The sequence below is a fragment of the Chanodichthys erythropterus genome, chromosome 3 (assembly GCF_024489055.1).
Source record: "Chanodichthys erythropterus isolate Z2021 chromosome 3, ASM2448905v1, whole genome shotgun sequence".
In the NCBI taxonomy this organism is placed as follows: Eukaryota; Metazoa; Chordata; class Actinopteri; order Cypriniformes; family Xenocyprididae; genus Chanodichthys; species Chanodichthys erythropterus.
This window is the reverse complement of record NC_090223.1, coordinates 12,375,197-12,395,024: the sequence shown is the minus strand read 5'-3', so window position 1 is coordinate 12,395,024 and position 19,828 is coordinate 12,375,197. Positions and strand designations below refer to the sequence as shown.

General features: G+C 41.9%; 1 long non-coding RNA gene and 1 pseudogene across 1 annotated transcript; both read right to left on the bottom strand.

The window, feature by feature from the left end:
* Positions 1-1,975: 1,975 nt before the first annotated feature.
* Positions 1,976-19,828, bottom strand: part of LOC137003338 (zinc finger protein 585A-like) — a 55,640-nt pseudogene continuing 37,787 nt past the window's right edge.
* Positions 6,863-7,809, bottom strand: LOC137017121 (uncharacterized). Its single transcript, XR_010894559.1, has 3 exons — positions 7,702-7,809; positions 7,527-7,622; positions 6,863-7,436 (listed from the first exon to the last, which is right to left on the bottom strand). It is a non-coding gene; the product is annotated as an uncharacterized lncRNA (long non-coding RNA).

Here is a 19,828-nt window from a genome sequence, read left to right as displayed (position 1 = left end):
TTAATATTAAGATCACTCGTACGATCGTTTTTACGATCAACTTAGGCTTACGATGCTTTTGGGAAACGCAGCCCTGGTTGTATTCCTGCGTGCGTGTACGCTGCGCCTGTGACGCTTGATTTGGGTGTGTGACGACGATGCATTTTAAAACGCAAAAAAGGATTGTCTCGGGCGCCCCCCAGTGTCCGGGTCCCTGGGCTGCAGCCCATGTTGCCCATTAGGATAACGCGGCCCTGTTGCTTGGAAGAAAGTGAGTGAGTAAAATAGGTCTTTACTCGAGCTATATATAAATATTGAGACTACACGCTTTAAAGCAGGCAAATTGAGCTTATTCGGCGTATTTTACAACTACTTTCCCGCTGGAGAGTTGTGTATTTATTCAGAGGACGTGTGTGGAAGGATCTGGGACACATAAAGGAGCGGGAGAGCCCCTCTCATGACGCAAATTCGTGTCTGTTGTGAAGTGAATTTCACGCGTGAATGAAGCGAGTAAACTCAAAATGTTCAAGCGTCCAACTACACGCGCATAGCACGATTTATTCACGCAAGTCGCGCCTGGTGTGAAACCATTAGCGGTTTATCACCATCAAGCTCAGGCTGCGATGCCACTTGATTGAACTGGTCAGAATTCCCAAGATTGAGCGACATGCTTTTAGTGTTTTATTAAATTAATTAAGACATTATACTTCACCTGAGTGAGGGGGATTCAGACGAGTGCCGTATTATGTAATATGTAATGTTACTTGTGCTGCTGGTGTGTTGTTTAATTTAGATTTGTGTGTGTGATTGCAACATGATTCTGCCAGAGTAAACTTATTATTAAACAGATTTACACGTATTTTCAAAATGTAGACTGCACTGCATATATTAAAAATGGGCTTTTAATGCATTAGTCATACATTTGAACACTTTCTGAAATAATTAAGCACAAGTAATGAAATGAATTCCAAGGATGAATAGGTTGTTTGCAATCACGTGGTTCTGGTGACGCGCGAAATTCCGGTGGAGGGCATGAAAATTATAATGGAAGAGATGGAGAAAAGTCCTTTCTGTGCTGGTTTAGAAAGTTTTAAACAGAAAATCACAACATACGTTGGACGCGATTCTTATGTTATGAAGAGGAGCGACTTTTTTACTGAATTGAAAGACTTGATTGCCATCGAGGAGGTAGATATAGAGAATGTGAAGCTGCCGTCACACCATGTTCAGTTCTAGATTGATTTGTTTATATCCCATTGCCTTTCTGCTGGTGAAGTTATGGCAGTATTTTAATTTTCTGTCATGATTGTGAAGAATGTCGCCATTGTTGGTCATTTATGCTGAAACAAGAATTGTAATAGGAACTCACAGTATCGTTCGGGGAAAAAAGACTGGACGGTGTAATAGCTACAATTTTAGCTTTGGTTGAGGAGTTGAGGGAAGATAACTAGGAAATGTAATAATGTCACTAAATAAACCCACTGCCTTTCACTCAAAATAATCACATGCATAGCTGAGTTTTGTATTTGGTTATTGTGTAATAATTAACATTATATAATGTTTGCAAATATTTGCGAGTATGACTCACTCGCTTGTGAATATAACTTGCACACAGCCACTTCAAAACTGTTCACGAGCTTCTGTAGGTCTAATTTTGGTTGTCATTTGTTGAAATAAATACAGCATGTCACTGTCTGTCCCCTGATCGTGACCCTCTGATTCGCCTTCGTGGCCATATGGGAAAGTGAATATTTACAAAGACAACATTAAAACTACAGTTACATTTGCTTCCAACAAATAAATGCATCAACTTCTGTCTTGTTTGTTGAACACATTTTATTTAGACATTTTCTACCATATGATGGCTGAAGCAGCAGCAGCGCGTGACCTTTTTCATGGTAACGAGATCAACATTGTGAACAGAATTCCACAAAACTGAAGTGAAAACACCAAATTATCATTCAAAAGGGTACAATATATTCTGCTCCCTGCAAACGATAGCATAAAGAATGTGAATATTTAATCAAGTCAAAAATAAAAGGTAAGCAGGTATCCATATTTATTTTGACGCAAAACGCTATAAAAAGGCGTCAACTTTAGTCCCTGCCCTCCAGACTCATTCGTGCTGCTGCTGTGACATCATGTGCAAACAACCTATAAGTAAACTTACTAAAATTTAACTTGATACACTACAACTTCAGGATATTAAATAATGTATTTTTAAAAAATACTTTCAGTGCATTGTTAAAATGATCATTTTCAGCACACATTGGATGTGCTGTGGTTCCTCTCATGTGTTTTCAGATGATGTGACTGACTGAATCTCTTGTCACAGTGTGAACACTTGTAAGGTTTTACTCCAGTGTGAATCCTCTCATGTGTTTTCAGATTTGCTGACCGATTGAATCTCTTGTCACAGTGTGAACACTTGTGATATTTTTCTCCAGTGTGGATCCTCTCATGTCTTTTCAGATGTGATGAATCACTGAATCTCTTGTCACAGTGTGAACACTTATAAGGTTTTTCTCCAGTGTGAATTCTATGGTGTTTTTTTAAATCGCCCCCTGTAGTAAAAGTCTTCTCACACTCAAAGCACATGTACTCTATTACACCAGTGTGTATTTTCTGATGTGCTTGTAAATATGACCGCTGTGAAAAACTCTTTCCACACACAGAACATGAATATGGCTTCTGCTTCATATGAACTGTCAGGTGTGTCTTCAGGTGTGATCCCCTATTAAATGTTTTCCCACACTGATCACATGTGAACGGCTTCTCTCCAGTGTGGATCCTCATGTGAATCTTAAGACTCTGTTTGTATGGAAAATTGTTTCCACATTGTCTGCATACATATGGCTTCTCTCCAGTGTGGATCCTCATGTGACGCACAAGACTTTGTTTGGTTAAAAAACTCGTCCCACATTGATCACATGTGAACGGTCTCTCTCCAGTGTGGATCCTCATGTGACACTCAAGATGTTGTTTGGTTGTGAAACTCTTTCCACACTGATCACATGTGAATGGTCTCTCTCCAGTGTGAGTCTTCATGTGACGCTCAAGATATTTGGTTGAGAAACTCTTTCCACACTGAGTGCAGGTTGCAGATTTCTTGTCTCTTCTTTTCTTTAAAAATGTCTTTTTAGTCTTTGAGCGACTCAAAGGTTTTTCTCCAGGTTTGACATGATGTTTCTCCTCCACTTCACTCAGTTCTTCACTCTCCTCCTCCTCTTTAATCATATCTAAAATGGAAGAAAAAAATATTTTTATTTTCAGTACATCAAAATAATCCAAAGAGAGAAATATACATAAAAGTGAGCCCTGATGTAATAGCAGAAACTAGACAACTGCTATAAAATATTATCATCACTTTGATGCCTCTACTTATGATCTACTTATCCCACCTTGAAATATATTTGAGCAACAGCACAATAATCTAACATAATATAAACATTTAAAAAATATACAACAGTTCTATAATTTTAATACCAATTTTTAGCCCAGAGTTTTTTGCTGCACAAAAGGTATTCTCAATGTGTGTTCTTGTGTTTGTGAAACGTCATCAGTCGATAATAAAAATAGTTATGAAGAGCTTAAATATTATTAGAAATGTATTTTATGAAACGTTTTCATGAAAATAAAATTATCCTTGTTTCAGTCTAGAAATGCACTGCAGCTAAAGCCATATTCTATTTCAAATCTGAAGATAATTTTGAGAAAACATCTAAAATGCTAACTGATGTTTATTGTCATCCTCTAAGTATCTATTCAGTGTCTCTATTGTTTTGTGGTTCAAACTGCCCCATTCAGTTTCAGTCTCTCCTGCACACATTCACATCTCTCCGGCTTGGTTATGGCTCGAATTATAATTCTTTTGTCATTATTGTAATTACTGATGACTCTCTGTTCACACCGTTTTTTGTTTCTTCTCACTTCACCTTCTTTCCAACATTCAAATGAGCTTCACTATTCAAACAGCTGCATAAGGGCTAGCTAGCATGTTAGCTTAGCACACCATCAAAACATGACAGTTTATGAGATTAAAACCATGTTTTTGCTCCAAATTAACTCACTGTAATGCAAGTCGAGTGTTTTAAAACAACCTTCTGTGATCAGATGTGGCTTCAGAACAAAAAATTATAATCTAAAAATATTTCTGCAATGTCATATAATTAATGAAAGTCTCACTCTCTGACTTTCTGCTCAAGGGTGCCCTCTGGCTTCCAGTATGAATGGAACTGAAGCTTGAGGTAATTACAAACTTTTATACTAAAACTAACTTTAAAACATTGAGAACAAATTAGTGCGCTAACATTCTCCAGCAGGTTAAAATATTAGTTTGACCTGATGTTGACAATTAATATGAAAGCTTCTCAAACCTCCCTTTACTGAACGATTGTTGAAAAACATTTGTACTAATTTCAGTTCAACTGTTTATCTAAATGTGCAGAAGTGTTTTTGAATCTTTCTAACATGAATGTTGTTCAGCGTCATGAATGAATGAAGAATAAACACCAACCTCTTTGTTCTTCAGTATCTTCAGTGCAGGGTTCTGGATCACTCATGTTCTCACTGTCCTCTTTAATAAACTCAGTCTTTGCAGATTTCAGCTCTTCCTGATGCTCGTCTGATGGGAATATTCCAGCATTTATTGGGGAATTACAGTGGGAGGAGCTTCACTGATTACGTGTTGCAGTGGGAGGAGCTTCGTTGACTGAATCTGCCAAAATCAAACATATATCAGTTTAAGTTTGTTTTAATAATAAATGACACTTGTAAGCATTTATGCATGTCTGTCTGTTTATTGTAAAGTAACTGATGATAATTTGTAAATTATATTTGATTATATTGATGATCCTAACATTATTCTACGTCTTCATTCAACAGTCAGATATCAAGAAATACAAAAAAAAAAAAAAAAAAAAAAAAAATACAAGTAATGTAATGTCACTTCTTGCAATTATAAATAATGGTAAGAAAAACAGTGGAAAGCATACCCTAGTGAAAAAAAGTATACTAAGTATACTTGCAGCAAGACTAATTATTAGTATATTTCTCGTGTGTTACTGATTAGTTAACTTAAAGTGTGCTATTTTGAAACAGTTATATTAAAACAACTTTAAGTATGTTTAGTATACTTTTGTGTGCTAAATTGGAACAACTTCAAGTATACTTAGTACTAGTACACTTTAAGTATATGCCTGTGTATGGACTATTTACATGCTTGATTAGTGTTATTAAAGTCTATTTAATTTGTGTTATACTTTATTTGTGTTACAAGTACACTTTATTTGTGATTTAAGTACATTATAAATTAAATATGAATGTCTTCCGAACACACAAGCAATATACAATGAAAAGATTATTTTACAGTAGTACTTTATGCTCAATACCTTTGGCTTACTCCAAATACTAAAAAATACACACTTTGCAGTCAATAACAATATATTTTTATTTATATTTTGTTTAATATAGTCAACATATAAAGTGGATCAAAAATCATCTTTCATCAAAGTTGTCCTAAAACTTTCTTATGACAACTTGGGTAAAGTTGGTTTTATATCCGTACATTCGGACTTCTGATAAATTCAGACTTTCCAATAAATGTGCAATAAATTAATGTTTGCGAATTTCAAGCAGCGACATGATATTGACAACCAACGATTGTCAACTTACAACATTTTTCACAGTCGATCAAAATAGGCAATTATTGTTTTAATGGCATATTTACTTGTGAATGTCCAATGTAGTGTGATTAACAAGGCCATTGAATACGGATGTCCGAATGTGCGAATATAAAACCAACTTTGCTGAACTTTTTTGATTCACTTCAAATGTTGACTACTGTACTTTGAATTAAATATAATCTCACACAATACAGTATTAAAATTGTGCTACTATTTAAATACAGTTTAACACATTTTCCCAAAGTTGAATGCATTTGTTTTCAAGACCATTAAAATAAAATGTAACAGCATCACTAATGAAGAGACATATTTCATCTTTCATTTTCGTTTTTATTTCTTAACATAGATTCAGCAAAACTTACGATGTTTTTCATTAAAGAAAAAAATTATTGGACCAATGTTGACCCTTTATACACAAATACAAATTACGCATTATATCCGATTTTCTGATGATCTTCTCATTTGTCTGATGGCCGCTTACACAGTGACTGCAGAAACTGGTGAAGAACAGCATCTGTTAACAGAATATTGCCTACCAAAGATAGAAGACAGCATGTTCAACTTTTTATTCACGTATTCATATTGAACCAGTAATATTTCTGAACAGTAAATGAGGATTAGCAGCAGGGAACTGTATCGGTACGGCATGTCGATATTGTTTTTGGTACATAGTCAAGCATACAACACTTTATGAATTAATATCGTACAGAATACGTGTCGATTTGACCAAACATACAAACATGTGCCATAAACCACCACACACAAACTCAAAAATGAGATATCAAGCCGAAATCTCGCTCTCCGTTTGTTATAGAAAATAAAAAGTTTGTTAATAACACATTTGGAGGTACAACTTACCTCCAAATAGCAGCACTTTTCTCCGGTTCTTTCACGATCGTGTTGGACATTAAATTCCTAGCCGGTGCAGCAGCCGATTCTGTTCCCTTTGGAATGTGTATTCCCCTTGCTGACAGCGCATGCGTCATGAAACACCGCTGGATGAACGGAAAGCGAAGAAGGACAAAAATATTGGCGCTACATTTAAATGTCTTGCACTGTAGCATAATAAAATAATTATGACAGTCCAGTTTTATTTCTGTAAATTGAATTAATCTTGAACTTGTTCATAGTTTATGTATTATGCATGAATTTAGTTTATTATGCCTGAATTTATTCAGTTGAATTGTGCCTGCTACAAATTAGCTTATGTCCATGCTGATGTCCGAACTTGATGCCTCATTCCTGCCTTTTTATTTTTTAGCTTTATTATTATTGCAACATTTGATTCTGCTCCCTTCAGAATCTGTGTTCCCCTTTACACAAGCACAACTGGATGTACGGGAACCCAGAAGGTTCAAAAAGTATGTATTTTTTCCCCAAAACTTGAAGGTGTTTTTTTTTTTTTTTTTTTAGAAGCAAGATTTTCCCATCTGTCAATTCAATCTTTATTCCTTTTCCAATTTAAAACGTATTAATGATTTCAATGTCATTTTTATTAAGGCGTTGGTTAGTACAGATAAGCCTCTACTGCAGGCCTGTTTGAACCACATGAGGTCAGGGGTGATTTTAATGGCAAATTTTATAAGAAAAATAATTTTCAGAGTCTGATTTGAGTAGGTTCACCCAAAGTAAACATTAAGGGGAAAATAAAACTCAAACTCAAAAACAAAGGCTTAATAATTGAATCATTTATTGCATAAAACACATTTGTATTCATTCTGGATTGCCCACACATTTTAAGTGGAACCACCACCTGCAGTAATCACAGGCAATCTGTAAAAATAAGAGTAACAATAAAAAGTTTTAAAGCAATGGTCCATTCATTATTACTTGATGTATGCTACAAGCCATAAATGCTCTTACCCAAATAACCTTTTCAGAGTCAAATGTTTCTGCCTCTCCTCCAGTGTCTTTATGTTTCTGTCTCTCCACAAAAGTGGCACAGTTCACTTAGGTCATCTATGAAGTAGTACACAACTAATGAAGGTGATGCACACCAAAAAGCACATCAATGGCATTCATGAGTTTAAAGCCATACCAGATTGTCGTTGCAGCATTAAAGCAATCTCCATTCTGAACCATGTTATGTCTTGTGGCTCACTGGAGAAGTCAATTGTAGAATTTTGCAGAATGTGTTCTGCAACCTGAAGTATTAAGACAAATTAACTTTAAAGTTCTGTACCATTTTAATGAACATTTAATATTTTTATATAATGCTATATCACACCTTCAAAGCAAACACGCTACATGACATGAAATGCCACTCTGAAGAGGGTGAGGTGATTGATTGATTTCATTAGTGCCCTTTGAAATTATACCTATGTTAATTTTGTTAAGAATGTTATATTGCATCCTTGCATCTTGCATGTGAAAAATATTAAAGAAGGCAATAATGACAACATATAGTTTTATCCATATTTATTTTTTCATTTTTATTTCATATCAGGAACAAAATGTAACATAATATCAGTTTCCCTTGTGACAATAATTTGAGGAACTCAAATTTTATCATGTGTACTTTGGAAACAGTGAACATTGTTAATACATTTTGTATACTATATAATAAACATGTCATCTCTGTATTTTTGCAACAATAATAATAAAGTTAAAAAATAAAAAGGCAGTAATGAGGCATCAAGTTTGGACATCAGCATGGACATAAGCTAATTTGTAGCAGGCACAATTCAACTGAATAAATTCAGGCATAATAAACTAAATTCATGCATAATAAATAAACTATGAACAAGTTCAAAATTAATTCAATTTACAGAAATAAACCTGGGCTGCCAGATTAATTTTATTATGCTACAGTGCAAGACATGTAAATGAAGCGCCAATATTTTTGTCCTTCTTCGCTTTCCGTTCATCCAGCGGTGTTTCATGACGCATGCGCTGTCAGCAGGGGGAACACGCATTCCAAAGGGAACAAAATCGGCTGTCGTCGCCATCTGTCAGTCTGCGATGTCACTTGATTGAACTGGTCAGAATTCCCAAGATCGAGCGATGTATTGCGCTTTCATTGTTTTATTAAATAAATTATCCATTGCGACAATATTCACCTGAAAACTTTTCGAAACATCCCCCCTCTGTTTTTTTTTCACAAATCCCACCCTGTATATATATATATATATATATATATATATATATATATATAGCCTATATTTAATATGGATGCTGGAAGTTGGACAACAGTTGGACGTTTCTTGACCAGTCGCTCTGCTATTAAGGATCCAGTCCTTTGATTGCCTTTTATTTTCTCGTCATATCTCGTCTTTGCATTAGGATTTAGTTTTAGGGTCAGACAGTGTTTACTTTAGCCCGCTGCATTTTGTAGGATTATATTGTTTTTCATGCTAATTTTTAATGCCAGAACACTAGCCTGCTATGCCAGCCTATGTAAACGGGCCAAACATACCCATAATTCTTTGCTTTCTGATGACGTTGCCACCCAGTTGGTCACATGTCTTAGCGATCTCTATACTCATGAAAAGATGTGCTTTTGGGTTGAAATTGTCATCACGCTGCACGGATATAATGCAAATGAAATACCCTGTTGATGTTGATTTGAGTTAAATAAGAAGCGAAGTACCGCTGAAACGTGTTGTTTTTGAAATCATGAGGAATGTTGTTGCTCGTGTAAATTAGTCTTCAGACATGCGTGTCAATCTATCGCTTGACTCTTCTTTCTGGGGAAATCACTAACAAAATGCACACAAACATGTCCCTGCTCTTTGATATACAAACATAATGAACTTTTTTTAACTTTGAGGAAAAAAATATATGAGGGCAGATTCGAACCACTGATAATTAGTGCACTGCTGAACCTCTGACTCTATTAACAAAAAATCAACCACGATACCATTAGAGAACACCAATACTAATCAAGGATTTATCTATAATATAATATTGGTATTTAATGTGGGGCACAGGGCACCCACCGGCAGAAACAGAAATCAGCGCCTATGACTGACAGGCCCATTATTTTAAAGAGTTTCTCCTAAATCGGCAAGTTAGGAGCTACTTATAGCCTTAAGATGTTTTGTGAATATGGCCCCAGTAAGAAATGATACTAAACAAAGATAAAATAACTGCTGAAAGTGAGCTGTTATGTCAGATCACTCTTTCAATAGGAAACAATATCCCACCTTTATTAGTCAATCAAACCTTGAAAATGATGGGCAAAAAACAAAAGAAAACCCAGAAACAAAATAATCGTTCATTAATCGTAATTGAGGTAAAATGTTCAATTAATTGAGGTTTTGATTTAAGGTCATAATTGTCCAGCCCTAACTTAAGTGTGCAGCTTCTCTCTGCTGTGGATCTTCTCATGTTTTTTCAGAGATGATGATGATGAGATTTTTCTCATCTTCTCACACTCAAAGCACACAAACTCTCTCACACCAGTGTGTATTTTCTCATGTCTTTGAAAACTCTTTCCACACACAGAACATGAATGTGGCTTCTCCTTCATATGAACTCTCAGGTATATCTTCAGAGATAATGCCAATGGAAATGTTTTCCCACATTGATCACATGTGAACGATCTCTCTCCAGTGTGCATCCTCATGTGAACATCAAGACTTTGTTTGTATGGGAAACTGTTTCCACATTGTCCGCATACATATGGCTTCTATTCAGTGTGCATCTTCATGTGACGCTTAAGATTTTGTTTGTTTGAGAAACTCTTTCCACACTGAGTGCAGGTTGTAGATTTCTTGGTTCTTCTTGGTTTACTTTTTCAGTACATCAAAATAATCCAGAGAGAAATACACATATATACATAAAAGTGAGCCCTGGTGTAATAGCAGAAACTAGACAACTGCTATAAAATGTTATCATCACTTTGATGCCTTTATAATTAATAAATATTATTGAGGATCATTGATCTTCAATTATTATTTTTAAAACATTATTGACAAATCCCATGTTTCTGTAGTGAGAACTTCAAGATGGAGTAAGTAAATTTTGAAAATCACGGTTTGGAAGTTAGTCCGCCGACCCCAACATCAATCGCGTAACCAATCAGCATTAGGGGGCGTGGCTATAACATCGAGGAGAGAGAAGGAGTAAGAGGGAGATTTGAGAAGAAAAAAAAAAACAATACAAAACTTTTGAAAAGAGCTCAAACGAACATCACTAGAATCCTGCATTTATTTTCGAAAAGCTTTCCAGCGGTGAGTAAAAATATTAAATTAAATCATTATTTTGTTGTGCGTCAGCTGTGATAAACAGACATCCACTCTCATTACTGTGTAACAGTGGCCAGATAGAGTTGAGCAGGTAAACCACTTCACACTAACGACTGCTAGAGAATGAGGAGTTTAGCGTCATTGTCAGTGCTCTCGCCTGCCAGCAGTGATCGGCCGGGGTTCAAGACCGACTCTGAGCAACATTGGAGTGTGAGTTTTGGAGGCGGAGCAATGAAGAGAGGGGTGGGTTTGTTTGGGTTGATTCTAATATCAACAATATCCAATCTACTTATCCCAACTTGAAATATATTTGAGCAACAGCACAATAATATAATCTAAACATTAAAAAAATAAACAATACTTCTATCATTTTAATACCAATTTTTAGATTGATATTTATTTTACCAAAAGCTTTTTTACTAAAGGCTTACAGACAATAAAAAATATAAAATCATCAAGGAGTCATTGGCTCCTATAATTTTTTTAATAGCCAAACAACAAGGGACTTTTTTTTAATCAGTTACTTTTATATCTCCCCTTTACAGTTTGAGCATTTTTATCTTATCTCTGATTTTTCTGGGAATAAATGTCACTGTTTTCACTTATGTTAACAATAACATATTAACAATAATAACATTAAATAATACTTATTTCTATAACTTTGTTGTTGAGTTATGGAACAGTGTTTGTCATCGTTTGTAACCCATTTTTTGTACAATAAATTATTCAAAGAATAACAACATGAGAAAGTTACAGAAAGAACAAGCTGAATTCAACATTGCTTAGTTCAAGTGAGTTGTGCTAAACTTCGATTCCGATTTCTATAGACATTGTTTTTCAAGAGGTAACAGTCAGGATAAACGCACTTGTCCAAATCCAACTTATTGAAACTTTGTTCAGTTCCATAGTCTTGTTTTTCTCATTAAAACCAAAGGTGTTCATCAGTGATTGTATATCAAGAGCAAATACATATTTTTGTGCATTTGGTTTTGTGCTTTTAGCAGAAAAAAAAATCGCTCGATCGTCTATGTGAAGACATGCGCATTGTGCACGAGCGCCAAGAGAACTGATAATAGCGGCAACGAGCAAAAACAACTCATTCCAATTTCTTATCGAATGCTTACAATAAGCCTAGCCTACTTTGAGGAAACTATTCAGTATTCCACAGAATTAATAGTCTTGTTTTATTTGTTATATATCATTATGTCGTTGTATTAGAAACACCCTCGCAGCATTAACATTCTCAACATGAGTCAGGAGAAATTGTGCATCTCTTTAGTTTACAGATTACATTGCAGGAGAATATTTGTTTTAAACGTGAATTATTTGATTTAAAAGTAGACATTTCATGCTTTCTTTAGACCTATGTTTCATGTTTGTGTGATAATTATTCGCTGAGTTTCAGATAACTTTTTAGACGTTTCAGAAAGATTTAAAGACAGATGAAAGCGCATTCTGTTTTTTTTTTTTTTTGGTTGTTTTTTCATTTTACAAAAGCAGAAGGTTTCGTTTTTACTGTGAGCATGCACAAATAAAAGTAGACCATTTGTACTTTGTGATGATGTCTTGCACTAATCTGCATCGCCAAAAATGACGGAGTAGGCCTATTTTAAGTTTTTGCTGTCATGAGGAAAAATCCATCAGAAAGCGCCTGCGCGATCGTCGGCCAGAGGGTCAAAAAAACACAATTTCATATTTGTTTAAATATTAGACTATAATAATATAGTAATAGGCCTATAATAATATTAGTTCCCTTTCAGTCGGTCACGTTCGACGTACGTCAGTAGTGACCGACGAATTGGGATATCGCTTAGAGAGCCCTATCATCTTCGTGTAAACTAAAACAAGCCAATGGAATTGGCGTGCGATATTTGCATAATGCGCACCGCCCCCGACAGGTGTATATAAATAGGAAGCAGATGCAATCGCACTCTGTCTTTCGCTTCGGAGCCATTCACTGGTGTCCTGTTTTAGAAGACTCCTTTCTTCGTTTGTTTTATTCTAAAACATTGCCTCAGAAGAGGATTTACAGCGAGCTTTCAGTGCTGGTGAAAGGGCACGTTCAGCGAGGTCGCGAGTCTCCGAGGAGCTGAGCTATAAGCTCGAAAACTGCTGTTTTCACAGCAACACAAAGAGTGTGTGCGTGTGTAGCGATTTGGGCCGGTTCCTCGGTGTGTCAGGGAGTGGTGTACCTGACACATCGCGTCGCTCCCTGGGTGCTTCAGCACGAGTGAGTTGACTTCCCCTTCTAAAAGAGCTTTACAGACGAACCCTGACAGTATGTCATTTCGTCTGTGCGTTAATGGGTGCGGTCGTTCCCTGGTCCCTGCTGATGGGCACAATCGCTGCATCTCGTGTTTGGGCATTCTGCACGCTGAAGCAGCTTTTGTGGATGGTTCATGTTCCCATTGCGGAAACGCTCCTCGGGCCCCTGCCGCCTCATCAGCACCGCAACCCATCGTGCCACCGTTGGTTTCCGCTGGGCCCTCTACGGACTGTCCAGCCGTTACCTTTGGTGTGCTGGCGGCGGATCGGATGTAGATTGCTGCATCGGAAGGTGAGCCTGAGTCCTCGGGGGAGGATTCGGACGCGCTGCCGCCCGGGACGGTAGCGTTGCCCGAGTCGGATCCCGAGCTCACGGCTGTGCTCTCCCGGGCCGCCTTGTGCGTCGGGCTTGAGTGGAACCCTCCACCCTGTCCCGGCCCATCTCGGTTGGACGATTGGTACTTGGCGGGGGGTCGCGCTGGTCAAATCCAGCGTCCCGCCCCAATGCCTTTCTTCCCGGAAGTACACGATGAGGTGACCAGGTCTTGGCAAGCTCCGCATGGGGCTCGTACAGGGCCTGGTCCCTCGTCCGCCTTCACCTCCCTGGACGGCGGGCTAGCCAGGGGGTACGCGAAGATCCCGCCAGTCGAGCCGTCTGTTGCGACGCAGTTGTGTCCAACGGCCGCTGGCTGGCGCGGTGAGCCGCGTCTCCCGTCCCAGGCCTGTGAATTCTCAGCCGGTCCCAGCAACGCCACCTCTGGCTGACCTTGGCAGACATGAGGGAGACCGACAAACATCGGTTCCTGGATTCCCCCGTGTCTCCGGTCGGCCTTTTCGGCGACGCGGTGGAGAGCTGTGCCCAACAGTCCTCCGCTGCACAGAAGCAGGCTGAGGCTATCAGACATGTCATGCCACGGCGGTCCGCTGCTGCCTTCACCCAGCCGCCCGTGGCTCAGTCTCAGCCCGCTCGTCGCCGAGGGCGCCCGCCTGCGTCTTCCTCCGCCCCTGCTAAGTTGGCAAAGCAGCAGCCTACACCAGCCAAACAGCAGGGTGCCGGGCGCGGACGTGGTGCCCAGGCGACCTGGAGCGGAAGGTTCCTGCCCTTTGGGAGAGTATTCCATCTGCTCTCCCACCCCCGGAGAAGGGCCGGGGGGGATTTTGTGGCGGCTGTCCATCTACCGCCGCTGGCTCTCCGGAGTCCAGCGGTACCCACTTTGCCACAAAAAGAGCAGTTTCCTCAAACTCCAGGTCACAACAAGGGGTGTCTGCCAGTGTGCCAGGCTCCGCCTCGCTGCTGTCAGCTCCCTCCCCATTCGCCAGCAGGTGGCAGTGTGATGGTGCAGACCGCGTCCCGTGCGCCGTCTCCCATGCACACTGCTGCCTCGCAGAGTCCGACCCCACTCCGGGCCGCCCTCAAGCCGTCCGAGTCGGGTCCCTCTCTGCCTTGCTGCCCCACCCCCGGTGCGTCTGTGGTGCCTTTGGTCCCGCTGGCTCAGTGTCTGGAAGCGTGGATAGCGCTCCCCAGCCTGTCCAGTTGGCTCATTCGTACTATCAGACTCGGCTATGCGATTCAGTTCGCCCGGCGTCCCCCGGTCTTCAGGGCTGTCCACTTCACTCAGGTGTCGTTGGACAGTGCTCCTGTTCTCCGGGTGGAGATTGCTGTCCTCCTGGCGAAGGGTACAATCAAGCCGGTCCCTCCAGCCGATATGAGGTCGGGGTTTTACAGCCCCTACTTCATTGTACCGTAAAAGGGCGGTGGGCTACGGCCAATCCTGGACCGTCCCCAGGATTGGTTTGCAGCAATAGACCTGAAGGACGCATACTTTCATGTCTCGATTCTGCCTCGACACAGACCCTTCCTAGGTCGGTCTGCGTTCGAGGGTCGGGCATGTCAGTACAAAGTCCTACCCGACATGGTTGTAGCTCCCAACCGGTTGGGTCTTCAGGTCAACTGGGACAAGAGCAAACTCGCCCCCAGGTAGAGGATCTCTTGTTTCGGTCTCGAGCTAGACTCGGTCGCACGGACTGCGCGTCTCACCGAGGTGCGCGTCCAGTCGGTGTTGAACTGCCTGAGCTCACTCAAGTGCAGGACAGCGGCTCCACTGAAAGATTTTCAGAGGCTCCTGGGGCATATGGCATCTGCAGCCGCGGTAACGCCGCTCGGATTGCTTCATATGAGACCGCTTCAACACTGGCTCAGCGGCCGGGTCCCGAGATGGGCGTGGCAGTGCGGCACGCTCCGTGTCCCCGTGACACCGAGCTGCCGTCGCACCCTTGTCCGGTGGTTGGACCCTTCGTTCCTGTGGGCCGGAGTACCCCTCGAACGAGTGTCCAGGCACGCTGTGGTCTCCACAGATGTCTCTGCCATGGGATGGGGGGCCACGTACAACGGGCATGCAGTGACAGGTCTTTGGACGGGGCCTCAGCTGCATTGGCATACCAATTGCCTCGAGTTGCTAGCGGTTCGTCTTGCGCTGGCCCGCTTCAAGGAGCTGTTGTCAGGCAAGCACGTTCTAGTCCGCTCACTAAGCACTGCGGCCGTTGCGTACACCTACCGTCAAGGTGGTCTACGCTTCCGTCGCATGTTGCAACTCGCCCGCCATCTCTTGTTGTGGAGTCAGAAGGATCTGAGGTCCCTTCGGGCCACTCGTGTCTCAGGTGTGCTCAACCGTGCAGCCGACGAGCTGTCACGGCAGCATCTACTTGCGGGCGAGTGGCGGCTCCACCCCCAGGCGGTCCAGCTGATTTGGCAGCGTTTCGGCGAGGCCCAGGTAGTCCTGCTTGCCTCCCCGGAAACTGCCCTCCGCCAGTGGTTTTATTCCCTGACCGGCGGCACGCTCGGCACGGATGCCCTGGCACACAGCTGGCCCCCGGGTCTGCGCAAACATGCGTTTCCCCCAGTGAGCCTTCTCGCACAACTTATGTGCAAGGTCAGGGAGGACGGGGAGCAGGTTCTGTTAGTGGCTCCGTACTGGCCCACTCGGACCTGATTCTCAGACCTCATTCTCCTCGTGACAGCACCTCCCTGGCCGATTCCTCTGAGGAAGGACCCCCTGACTCAGAGACGGGGCACCCTGTGGCACCCGCGTCCCGATCTGTGGAACCTCCACGTGTGGTCCCTGGACGGGATGCGGAGGTTCTGAGTGATCTCCCGCAAGCGGTCGCTGAAGTGGAACCTGTTCGTCGAATGGTGCGCCTCTCGCCGAGAGGACCCCCGATCATGTTCGGTCGGATCCGTGCTTTCCCTTCTGCAAGATGGGTTGGAGCGAAGGCTGTCTCCCTCCACCCTCAAGGTGTATGTTGCCGCCATTGCCGCACATCACCATGCAGTTGAGGGTAAGTCCCTGGGGAAACACGATCTGATCGTCAGATTCCTGAGGGGGGCCAGGAGACTGAATCCTCCTCGCCCTTCCTCCGTACCCTCTTGGGATTTGACCCTGGTTCTCACAGCTCTCCGGGGTCATCCCTTCGAACCTTTGCAATCAGTCGACCTGAAACTAATGTCTCTTAAGACGGTTCTTCTGGTTGCATTGGCTTCCCTGAAGAGGGTAGGGGATCTGCATGCATTTTCGGTCGACGAAACGTGCCTAGAATTCGGGCCCGGTGCTTCTCACGTCATCCTGAGACCTCGGCCTGGATACGTGCCCAAGGTTCCTACCACTCCCTTCAGAGATCAGGTAGTGAACCTGCAAGCGCTGCCCTCGGAGGAGGAGGCCCTAGCTTTGCTCTGTCCCGTCCGCGCTCTGCGCGTTTACGTGGACAGAACGCGAAGCTTCAGGACCTCAGATCAGCTCTTCATCTGTTACGGAGGCCAGCAGAAGGGAAAGGCTGTCTCCAAGCAGAGGATGGCCCACTGGATAGTGGATGCCATCGCCTTGGCGTACGAATCCCAGGGCGTGCCTTGCCCGCTCGGGTTGAGAGCCCACTCCACCAGAGGGGTGGCCTCTTCCTGGGCGCTGGCTCATGGCGCCTCGCTGACAGATATCTGTAGAGCTGCGGGCTGGGCGACACCTAACACGTTCGCTAGGTTTTATAGCCTACGTGTAGAGCCAGTATCCTCGCGTGTACTCGCATCCACTAGTCGGTAGACGTGTTGTACCCACTCTAAGTGTCGGCTTGCAATGCCATTCCCGCCACTGGCCGGATACGTGCATACTTTCACTCCAGTCGCGTTCCCCGCTTGGCGAACCCTGTCGAGTTCCTCCGCCTCCCCCTTCGGCTCGGACATTGCGGAGTGTCTGATGCCAGGCCTACATCCGTCGCTGACGCTGTCTGTTGGCTGGGGCCCATATGTCGTGACCCCTCTACGTGAGCGGTCCCATATGTGTATTTTCCACGGTTTAAAACTCCCTACGGGCCGAGTCCGTGTCTTTCCCTTAGCAGAGCCAGCTCTGCTGTCACCTGTCAGATGAGTCTCCCCCTAACCAGGTGGAGCCATCCCAGGGACTCCATATGCGTACTGCCCCCCCGGGCCAGTCCATGTGTGTATTCCCACGTAAACTCCTCCCCCATTGGGTAGGTAGTGGTTTCCGCAGCGTCCCTTACGGGTTCGCTTCCCCAGTGTGTCTAGTTTACTTAGTGGGTAGTGGTTAGACAGCAGTAGACTCTCTCGGTGTAAGCTCGCCCCCTTCTCCGCCAGCCGGTGCTATGGGCGGCTGAGCTTGTGCTGGGCACTGAAGGGGTTTCGTAACTGTGGCGCTTTAGTTGGGATCCCAATTCGTCGGTCACTACTGACGTACGTCGAACGTGACCGACTGAAAGGGAACGTCTCGGTTACGTATGTAACCCTCGTTCCCTGAAGGAGGGAACGGAGACATACGTCCCGTCGCCACAGTTTCTGTACCCTCGCTGTAGTGCGGACACCAGTTGTCTCCTCAGCGAAAAACAGAGTGCGATTGCATCTGCTTCCTATTTATATACACCTGTCGGGGGCGGTGCGCATTATGCAAATATCGCACGCCAATTCCATTGGCTTGTTTTAGTTTACACGAAGATGATAGGGCTCTCTAAGCGATATCCCAATTCGTCGGTCACTACTGACGTACGTCTCCGTTCCCTCCTTCAGGGAACGAGGGTTACATACGTAACCGAGACGTTTTTAAATTTAATTTATGTTGATTATGAAAAGTGAACAGCATGTCTAAGATAGGCTAATATGATGAGCTGTATGTCGGGAAACATGCAGTGGGTCAGACGGGATTTTCACCACTTCATTTTTAAGACTTCAAGTTTTGTTTTGAGTAAGCCTTTCTTTAAAATTTCGTTATATATAAATTGTATCTTATTTTTAATCGATGTTTATCAACCATTTGCCTGGATTTACTAAATAGGAAGAAAACCAAGAACGTACAAATTAATTGATAAGATATTGTTGGTCGAACAATGTGAAGCTGCCGTCACGCCGTGTTTAGTTCTAGTTTTGATTTGTTTATTGCGTTGCCTTTCTGCTGGTGAAGTTATGGCAGTATTTTAATTTTTTCTCATGATTGTGAAGAATGTCGCCATTGTTGGTCATTTATGCTGAATCGAGAATTGTAATAGGAACTCACAGTATCGTTCGGGGAAAAAGACTGGAGGACGTAACGTTAATTTTAGCCTTGGTTGAGGAGGTGAGGGCAGATGACTAGCAAATGTAATATTTGGTTTTTGTGTAATTAACATTATGTTTGCGAGTATGACTCAGCTCGCTTGTGAACGATTATAACTTGCACACACCCAAAATTATGTAACTGTTATGTAATTGCAACTTTATCTTGTGACCAAAGTTTCCTCATGGTGACAAACGGAAAAGTGAAAGGTGCCTATACGTCACCACAGTGTAACTTTCCTTGCGTTCAAATTGTAGCGGAACTCTGGATGCACCACAGGATGAACACAGAATGAGGACGAACACCAGTAATGCCTTTTCTTGGGTGTTTACTGCAAACATGAAATGGGACAGTGTTACAACAATCAAATCATCTGTTCTGGTTTCACAATCTCTCTTCAGAATGTTTCACGCAGACTCAAGTTACAGGTTGTTTTCTTTACAGTATCTTCAATTGTTCCACTCAATAAAATACATTTCACCAAAGGCATATTTTGTTTATATAAAATTAGAATGATTTATGAATACTGAATCAATAATCAAATGATCCATCAATAAAACAATAGTAAAACAAAAACACAATAACTCATACCTGCAAACATGAAATGGGACAGTGTTACAACAATCAAATCATCTGTTCTGGTTTCACAATCTGCAAATACATCATTTAGTTAGTACATTGCCCCATTTTTCTAATATGCAGGTGACTTACAATACCCAAGTAACAATTCACAGTTTCAATTTCTTCTCCTTAACACATATAACATGCTTTGAGTCATGAACTACATTACCCAGAATGCACCGCTGATTACAGGCGCGCATTTTACATTGCGCAGCAAGGAATTAACCACTCGCGTCATCAAAATGTAATGAAATGAAACTCAGATGAACGTTAATAAACTTCCTCATACTCATGAGAATGAACATAAGACATAAACTGATATTTCAGATGATGTGCGTTCATAGGATTACATCACATTCACACGTTTTAAGCTATACAGTTTATGTAAAGGATTAAACATGCACAACCTCTAATTTTACACATAACAGGGTCAAAAACAGTATTACCAAAATATTTTGTTCTGATTTCGTTGTAACTTCTATTTAATATGCTCTAAAAACAT